This window comes from Xenopus laevis, chromosome 7S (genome assembly GCF_017654675.1).
Source record: "Xenopus laevis strain J_2021 chromosome 7S, Xenopus_laevis_v10.1, whole genome shotgun sequence".
In the NCBI taxonomy this organism is placed as follows: domain Eukaryota; kingdom Metazoa; phylum Chordata; class Amphibia; order Anura; family Pipidae; genus Xenopus; species Xenopus laevis.
The window spans coordinates 100,087,099-100,093,610 of NC_054384.1; positions in this window are offsets into that span (position 1 = coordinate 100,087,099).

A 6,512-nucleotide genomic window follows, 5' to 3' on the forward strand; every position below is an offset into this window, starting at 1 on the left:
GCTCGATTTTTTCTGGCTTTTTGCAGAAAAGCCAGAATTTTTCAGAGTTTTGCCCGAAATGGCCGGATTTTTGGAATAATTCCAGAGCAGACCAAAGAAACTTCCATATAGGATAAGGACCGCGGCCATTGACTTATACACAACCTCGGCAGGTCTGAGATGGCGGATTTATGGATTTGGGCTTCTTGATGCATCAGGCTTTAATAAATCTCGAAAAATTTGAGTTTTAAAAAAACCCTAAAAGTTCGAATTTTGTCCCAAATAGCCTGACCAGGGTCTACTTCAGTCTACTAACTACAGATGGGATTCATCTACTGTATTATATTGTGATATTCTGGTATGGATCTATACTCTGGCATACTGGGGAGTTGTATTTTTAAGTGTAAAAAAAATAGAATACTGTATAGAATATCTCAGAATACACGAACAATACAAGTTTTGCTTGCAACAACAAACAAACTTGAAAAATTAGGCACAGAGGTGCCAGCAAGCCCTGTATTATACTGTATATTAGCCACTGGCCAGGTATAACATACAAGGATATATGTGTGCAGGTTGTACCTGACTGTGCTACTTTTTGGTGGGAAGGAACTCAAATTCAATTGAGAGCTGTCAAGGTTTATGCCTGTGACCTCCCGGTGACTACCATTGCCTGCAATTTACTTGGTGGTGCCAAATTCTGCCAAAATTCTGCACTGGTTTTCAGAATTTCTTGGAATAAGGTTACTGTTGTTAATTAAAAATATTTTCTTTACATTTATGTTTCATTTGGGCAACATAGAGCCTGAATGCAATGTTTTTTTAATCAGATAAAAATGTCATTTTAATGTGAAAACCTGTTATTGCCATTTTAGCTATAATATGAGTTGTACAATGCTGAGTGCAATCCTTACCGCTTGGAAATCCTGTCTGTTTCTAATGGATTGTTAACAAAACAATGGAGACTTGATGAGATTACTAATGCCCTTCTTTACTGTATCAGCCATATAATGGTGTATTGTTTGTTCCCAAACACTTTCACGGCTCATCTAAAAGGAAGTTGCTCCTTTTCTCTTTGTTCGCGAAGGACAGTAATTTGTGTCTGATTGACAAGTGCCAGTCAGTTTCACATGGGATCCTTTGAATAAGGAATGTGTTATCCCATCAAGGTGCAATCAAAGTGAGTGCCCATAATATGTGTAGATAGCGAAGAAGCACGCACTCCATGGACCAATGGATATAATAAAAGATCTTAATTGGAACAGCTAAAACAATAAACCTTACGCGTTTCGTATCCGAAGATACTTAGTCATAGGCATAATTGAAAACAGCCGTGAACTGACATTTAAACAAGTAAAAAGGATATGACGTACAAATCAGTGATCCTAAATTTTAACCCTAAAATTTAAATTGTTTCAGCTGAAATGAAACCTCTACTCTTATACATTTTCTTAAAATCAAGTCAAATCATTACACCCAGTTCTAAATTAATTTATGAAACCATTATTGAGACAATTTTTCTTGAAACCATTTTATAAGACTATTTTTTAAGACCATCTATTATATATAACAAGACGGAATGCTGAAAATACTAGAAATAATAAATAAATCATGAATTGCATAATTTTTAACCGCTTCAAAATCAGCATCTGATTCAAGAATATTCGTTTGCGTCGTGGAACTCATATTGAATAAACATGGATTCGTATCACATTGTATTCATATCATTATAAAACATTAAGAATTAAAGAAAGGAAGAACGGGGATGTAATTCAAGTTAAATTACCACAATGAGACTCAGAAAATAGCGATTAAACGAGCCTCATTAACATCCTGATGTCTACCGGTTAGATTGAAGTGTTAAAGTCTGATCCATTACCATATTCGTTATGCTACTAATCGAAGTACTATACCAGTAAAGTATCATATCTACAAAGATTGCTGTGATTGAAACTTCAATGCTGTGTACCGGTTAAAACTACACCCTCCAACGATAGACCCAGGGTTTCTACACCTGGGTCCTATTCTGCGCTGGGTGAGCAGTTAACTTTAATTTTATTTGGGGACTAAGCCGATAAATAATTTCCCATAATATGTGTACCAATGGGTATAAGAATAAGATAAAAACATTGGGGCAAATTTACTAAAGGGTAAAGTGGCTGTCGCCAGAAATCCAATCCGCAACTAGATCGCTAATTTACTAACGAAGTTTTGCCAGGCACATTTTCGATCAGGTGAATGATTGTTACTCCACAAATTCACTAAAGTGTGACTTTTTCCTTAACATGACCCCTTTCTGTAATGGAATCTACCTCAGGTCGTCAAGATGGCGTCCAAGATGGCGTCCAAGATGGCGACCACCTGCCTCACCACATGGCTCCTGCTGGGCACAGCTCTATGACCTCACCTTCTTCCCACTCCCGGATTGGTCGTCGGCGACGGAACGGACGCCGGCGTCAGCATCGGGCGCCGGCGTCAAGACGTCAGCGTGAGGACGCTGGCGTCTGACGCAAGCGCGTCAAAATTTGGCGCCAACCCAGAGACTATTTAAACCTACTTCCCCTTCCAGTCCTTGCCCAACTATAGGTTCCTGCTACAGAGTTCCTGGGTGTGATTATCTATATTTGATTCTTGTGTACCGATTCCTGCCTGTTCTTCGATTCTGCTTGTCTTCTGCCTGGTCTGACCTATTTGCCTGTATTTTGACGATTCTTTGGATAAACCCTCTTGTACCTCGAACCTGGTCTGGTCTCCTCTTTGGTCTACACTATTACTGTGCCTTCGGGCCCATTACACTTTCGCCAGAGTTTTCTTTCGCCAGTCTACACCTGGCGAACTGATAAGATATAGCTACATCCTCCTCAATCTTATGTCAGTGACATCATATCCTGTATGCCGAAAAGTTATAGAAATGAAAGAAAACACAGTGGGATTGTATTTAAAAGTTGTAACTCTTAAACATTTTTGTTTGAACTTTTTTTAACCATTTGAGGGGCATGCCACATTTGTTTTAGGGTGGCCTCATGTCTAGGACAATAGAGGATCTCTTTTACCTTTATTTTGCTTCTATGAACATGGCCACTTCAAGCAATTTTATCAACATCTCTAATAAAGACATACAGTATATATATGATCTATATGCACTCGTCCTATTCAAACTGACCTAAGCGTAAGAGAATCAATGAAGTTTCGTCAGGCATAAATGAACGTTAGCAAAAGTTCACTATGAAATGCTTGCGCTTACGAATTTATGCTAGCAAAACTTTGCCGGCATTTGGCTGCCAAGTCGAAACTTCACATTTTAGTGAATTATTATAGTGGTAGCGAATTTGTGCCTGATGAAGTGATGCGAAATGTGGAGATTCAGAGTCATGCTTTCAGTCTATGACCTTGTAACGAGCAAAAGGGGATTCTTAAACAAATATTTGACGAGAAAGGGGCCTAGACCCAAAGTCTAAACATCTCTGTCTTTTCCTTAGGTGGAAGAAGCCAAAGTTGTATACAGAGCCAAGATATATGCCTTGTCCAAGTAATCCCATGTAATAAAACTATCCCCCCCCCCCCCGCTGCATGCATAATCTCTCTGGACAGGCCCTATCCATCTTTTAATATCTGCAATATAAAATTTGTTTGCAAAAACTGACCTTGTGTTAGATGTCAAGAATGCTGTCTTTATCAGGGCAGCATTTCCTCTGTAAGTTTCACTGCAAAGTAAGTTTAAAGGAGAACTAAAGCCTAACTAAATAAGTAGGTAGAAATGTTGTACATTATGTTTTGTGCTTCTGTACCAACCCAAGGCAACCACAGCCCTTTAGAAGTAAAGATCTGTGTCTCCAAAGATGCCCCAGTAGCGCCCCATCTTCTTTTCTGCTGATTCACTGCACATGCTCTGTGCTGCTGTCACTTACTGAGCTTAGGGACCCACTCACAATATACAGTACACATAGAATAGAAATGTCACAATATAAGGCTGATTAGTAATTAATACAGATAATTACTACATGGCAGCACGGAAACAAGTGCAATTAGTATCAGAATGTAATAATCAGCCCTGTAGCATCATCTTATATTACAGGGGAAGCTCATTTTCTGCTGGATAATTAGTGACGACCCCTAAGCTTAGCTTCTCAACAGCTGCTCAGAGCCCACTGAGCATGTTAGTGTCACAGACACTTTTCCAAGATGGTGACCCTCTGTGACAAGTTTGACAAGTTTGGATCATTGCTGCTATTGACAAGCTGAAACTTTAGGCTGGTGCAATAAGTTCATTGTATAAAATATGGCATTTTTAGCCATATTCATTTTCAGGGTTTAGTTCTCCTTTAAAAAATGACACTAAAATATTGTGCAAGCCACTGTATAATGTGCTGAGGACTTCCTATTCGCAGCTCACAGCCACCCTGCAGTATTGTTTGGCATGGCAAGATGTGGCAACATTGCTTATTGCACATTAATGTGCAATGTGATTTGCCAAAACTAACTCTCACCCTCACATACTAGAGGTCTGGTATGCCGACCCTAGACCGTGTCCATCTATGTGGAGGCTGCAGCAACAACAATAAGTAGGGCTGAGCCATATACAAAAAAAAAAAAAAAAAAGCTGGTATAAATTTATATAATTTTCATCACAGGATTATTTCTTCTTTTTCTTAGGAGCCTATTTATCCAGCTGTGTAAAAGACGGTGTACTTGCTGTACAAGCTGTGTATTGTTTTTTCCATGGATCTCATACCTCTGTGTAATAATCTGGTGTAAACATAAGCAGCTGTTTGAAAATGCTATGTAAAAATATGGCGTTCATCCATCTTATTTTTTTACTGATCTGCGTTTTTTTTATAACTTGCCGCTTTTTCCCATTGACTGTAGTGGTGTAAAATAACGACATCTAATCCAGCAATTGGGCAGTGTAAAATAAAACATACTCCTTTATAAACTCACCATTTATTTTACAGAGCTTTTTAACACCATTTATTTTGGCGTTAACCGTTTAACACAGGATGATAAATAGGCAGTTTAGTACATATGCTATGAAAAGAAAGACACCTTGTGGCTACAATAAATACTACAATTGAATGTAAATCATAAGCATTTGTATTGAAATTATTAGGGGACACCTAGGTCCATACCTCCCAACATTTTGAAAATAGAAAGAGGGACAAAAAGATTTGCTGTGTGGAGCGAGGCAACTATTTTGACCACGCCCATTGTGTGGCCCCACACCCTAATTACCATGTTCATTTTACAAAATTTGGCAGGTTATACAAGTTTGATCACATTTCTGCGGTTTTTATGTTATTACAGTTTTGCTAATGAAGGTGAATTGCCCTTTAAACTGCAAGTCACAATTTCTCCAAGAGACCTGCTCTTCTTAAATTGTTACAATTGTTTCTTTGTTTATCTTAATTTGTTACAAAAATATCTAAGGACATTTCAGTAACAATCTGGGACTGTGGGCTGAGCTGTCAAAATCGGGACTGTCTGGTTCGGAGGTATCTAGGTCTACAAGTGCAGTTGCAGTCCCCACACTTTCTCTGCAGCCAGCTGTGCATAAAACCACTTTAAAAAAAGCTAAATAACTCCAAAACAACAAATAATAAAAAATGAAAACCAATTGCAAATTGTCTCAGAATATCACTCTTTACATCATACTAATAGTTAACTCAAAACAACCCCTTTATACTTTCAAATCAAAATAAGTAATTAAATATTAAACAAGAACTATAAAATTGAATGCAAATTTCAAATGAAAAATACGATAGTTCATTTATATCCTAAGATGTGACCTAATTTATACTTCACATTAAGGGTGTTATTTATCAAAATCTGAAGTTTTCTTATGTTTTAAGTAAAAAAAAGTCAGACCAAACTCGGATTGACGCACTAAAACCGCAACATTTTTGGATTGTCACAATAAAAATACTAATTTTTCAGATCTGACCGCCTAAAAGTCCAAATTTTTCATGAAATCTGCGGAAAAGCACAAAATATTTGGAATATTGTACACAACCCAGCGCAGACCATACTATCTTCAAATTGCAATTAGGACCTCTGCCATTGACTTCTACAGGACCTCGACAGGTTAAAGATAGGGTTGCCATCTGGCCGGTATTTTACCGTCCTGGCCGGTAAAAATGATGGCTGATCCCAAAGTTATAAATAGGGAAAAAAAGATAAATAAGGCCGGTATTTTTTTCCAGAAAAGGTGGCAACCCTAGTTGAAGATGGAATATGTTTGTTTTCGGACTGTTTGCATCCTTGGTGTATAATAAATCTCGAAAACTTTGAGGTTTTTTTTTCACTAATATTTTTCTACTTTTTAGCATTCGGACTAGTTATAATGAATAACCCCTTAAATAGTGGGAGCCCTGTAAAACAAGAACCAACGCTATACACCCACAGTTGGCCGATAAGGAATGGGAAGAAGCAACAATCTACAACAAATTCAGCTCTCGCACAGCCTAACGTAATGAAAGGTAAAGATACCTGGTGCTCAAAGGTAGAGGTTCGCCACCTCACAAATACTGCTCCATAGA